This window comes from Akebia trifoliata, unplaced genomic scaffold (assembly GCF_017979445.1).
Source record: "Akebia trifoliata isolate Shusen 1 unplaced genomic scaffold, ASM1797944v1 Contig00608_ERROPOS3031104, whole genome shotgun sequence".
Taxonomy (NCBI): domain Eukaryota; kingdom Viridiplantae; phylum Streptophyta; class Magnoliopsida; order Ranunculales; family Lardizabalaceae; genus Akebia; species Akebia trifoliata.
Window position 1 is genome coordinate 387,269 of NW_028237131.1, and position 3,548 is coordinate 390,816.

Sequence of the window (3,548 nt, forward strand, 5' to 3'; positions counted from 1 at the left end):
TTTAAAACTTGTTCATACGTATGAAGATTCGCAGTTCAAGTAAAAGCACTCAATAACTATGACCTAAAGATTCATAGGTTTATATAACTGGAGTACCATAGATAATTATATACCAAGATTCTTATAAGCAGTAGCAAGTGTATTTAGAGCAGCTTTCCTAATTTCACCATCTCGTTCCAATGTCAAACCAGCAACAAGTTGCAAGGACTTCAACTGTCCAGTTATCTGTTGAAAATGGATAACCATTGTAAGCATCTTCAAATGAAGACAGGTACAGATAAAAGACAACAAACTTTTTACCTCAGTTCCATGGTGATCGATTAAGAACCCAAAATGTAAGGAAAAAGCTTTGTTGCTGAATATACACGAGCAATTTGTTTTGTCAGTTCCCACATCTTTCTCGCACCTTCTCAATGTTATGTCCTGACTGCAGTACAACCATAAAATCAATGTTAGAAAGTTCTTGGCCAAATGTGATGCTGATTATAGTAGTAACAATCAAACCCAAGGGAAAGAAGTGAATATTATATAAAGATGGTCAGCATTACATTAAGTCATTAGACATCACATGAAATAAACGTAGTAAGAAAATAAGAACCAAATCAATCACGGACCCAAAAATGAAGTACTTCACAATTCCATATATGAATCACAGAAGATGAAGAAAAAGCTAAAAACCCATATCTACATTATTCTCAAATATAAGAAATAAAAGTTTTCCAAGGTAAGTAACAAAACCTTCAATATGTTTGGGTCCTTCCATGGACCCTTATCAGACCTAAGGCAACCCCCCTGATCTGCACAGGTACACGTACCACCAAGAAATTCTGGCAACTCACTGAAACCAAAGACAATCCAGAAATTTTAAAACATATATGCAAAATTAAAATATGAAATAGAGTTATAGAAACTCGATCAAAATCTAATCAAATTTAAAAATGAGATATATTTGTACAACTCTAATAATAGATATATATTTAACAGTTGGTCTATTTGTACTCCTTACTTGTAGGACCCAAATGAATATCAATTTGGATAATCCAATCATAACATGAGTCATACTGAGTCTATTCCGATATTTCTAACTTTATAAACACTTCACCTAAAATTAATTAAGTCAGAATGAATTAGAACTTCTTTCCGAGGATGGTTGGACTGTCCCAACACAGAATCATGTGGGCTGCACAAACAAACACATACTGAAGAAGCATAAATACACATCTTTGACCACTCTAGTGTACATTTTCGTCAATTGGAAGTGTTGGGAGTAAGGAGCCAAACTATTTGATGAAAGTGAAGATTTTAAGTTACCTATAAGAGAAACCTCCTTTGATGATGTTGGCTGCGACTTTCATTGGGACGTAGTCCTTCAAACAAACAGGTTGTTTAGATCATACCTAGCTCCTAACATTACATATTTTAGACTTGAGTGCGTGTAAATGCACATATTTTAATGAATCTGGCAAATTTACAGGACTCATTGGCTGGATTGGTTCAGCCACAGGTAGATCCAAACCAGTGGAATAGGGGATACTATGGATACAGCCAAGGTTATGAAGGCTATGGATATGCTCCTCCTCCTCAAGATCCTAACATGTATGCTTATGGAGCATATCTTGGGTATGGAAATTACCAACAACAGCAGGTATGAGTCCAATGTGTCTGCTTGCCCTTTCCAGTAATTTGTTATTGCATTGCATCTATTGATAATACAAGTTTGCTAAAGATGTTTTCCTCTGCTGAAATTTGTTACTCTCTTTTCAAAACATTTTTCCATTCCACTATCTATACATTTGAGTTGTTGTTCTATTTATGTTTATCTTTTGGGCTCAAGATAAACCTTTCTCAGAGGTTGATGGTTTCTTGGTAGTTTTGCTAAAATTGGGGTACCATGGAACAGCTTATTCTGATGCTAGTCTTGCTTTAAATCAATTTAGGTTTAAGTTACCATAGGACTGTGACAAGTCAAGAATATTATCTAAAAATGAAGACATTATTGACGAATGGAAATAAAAATGAATTTATTATTGACGAAAAAAAGTGAATAAAAAACTAAGATAGGAGAACAAGATAGGTTGACAAAGAAGAAGGTGCAGCCACAGAAAATGACATCAAGATAGGAAATCTCATAGATTATGATCAAGACATCTGTCACAAAAAGTACAAAGTAAATTTAGCAGAAAGAAAGTTGGAAAACATGAGAACCACAAGTAAACAATGGGAAGCAGCAAGCAAACAGCTGCAACACACCATTACTAGAGTACCCATCAACCTAACATGATAGGCATGCTTAAAGTATAAATACCAGATTTTGAAAGATGAATAAACCACCTTCCATGTAACCATCAATGATCCACTTTCTTTGACAAAATGTTAGGAGCACAACTAACGCTACTAATGATCTTTTGGTTTGAAAAAGAAAGTGTTATAAAAAGACTCACAAACCCATCTGTTTTATTTTTTTTTCATTCTCTTTTCTTTTTTCCCCTTCCTTCTATATATAAGATGGAACATAAGGAGGATAAGTAAGCTGCATTCTATCACACAGATTGATGAATATGGAAAGGACCATGTAATGCTTAGTAGACAAGGTGACAAAAAATATGTGCCAAAGGATCCCCTCACAGTGTGTTCTAATTTTTATAAGAAAGCCATTGAAAATCTTAATATGGCTTATGATAACAACATGAAGCAGAATTACGTGGATGCGTTTCTTGAGTCAGGGACTGTTGTTCAAGATGTACCTAGTTGCGACGATGTGTTCACGAAGTCGACGTCACCATCTCAATCTCCATTGACACAAAGGAATCATAATTTAAAGTGTCTTGCCGACATTGTTGTTGTGGTTACTGCTCATGTTCCCCAAAATCAACATCATTTGTGATTAGTTTTTATTAGTTCTGTCTCTTATATAACAGAAAATTACGTAAATAAAATATTGGTTGTCTCTTCTCTTATATTACAATAAATTTGTGAATCCAACGATTTTGGTTTTGATGTTCTTTTTGTCTTAAAATAAATGTTTGATATCTCCTAATTTTAGGGTAATTTAAACTCTTTTCCTTTTACAAGTTACAATCCTAATGATGTAATTACAAGGATGGTTAGAAGGCTATAGGAAGTTATTTAGTTGCAAAAAACACACAAAATCCTAAGAGCCCTAAATAAAATTAAATAAAGGATTACTAATTTTCTAACAAGAAAGTCTTCACTCGGTCAATACTCGGCTAACATGAAAAGTCCTTAATGCACATGGTGTACTATTAGTCAATATGAGATTTTGTGAAATCTGGGATTGACATTTCTGTGCACCAAAGAATTCCCCTAAATCTTTTTTTTATATGTAAGTGTAAAGTTTTATTAATCAGAAAAGAAAGAACTACAAAGGGAGGAGGCTGAGGTAGCCCCCAAGCAAGAACAAATAATCATAAATAAAAAAAACTAAGAATCACAAATGAAATCCAGAGCTAACATATTGGATGATTAGGTACATATGTCATGTTCTTTACTGATTTTTCCTGTTACAATACGTATTTGATTCACATTGC

At 33.9% G+C, this 3,548-nt stretch overlaps 1 long non-coding RNA gene across 1 annotated transcript; it reads right to left on the bottom strand.

The window, feature by feature from the left end:
• Positions 1–860, bottom strand: LOC147381247 (uncharacterized). Its single transcript, XR_015174672.1, has 3 exons — positions 739–860; positions 301–427; positions 1–225 (listed from the first exon to the last, which is right to left on the bottom strand). It is a non-coding gene; the product is annotated as an uncharacterized LOC147381247 (long non-coding RNA).
• Between the last annotated feature and the right edge of the window lie 2,688 nt (positions 861–3,548).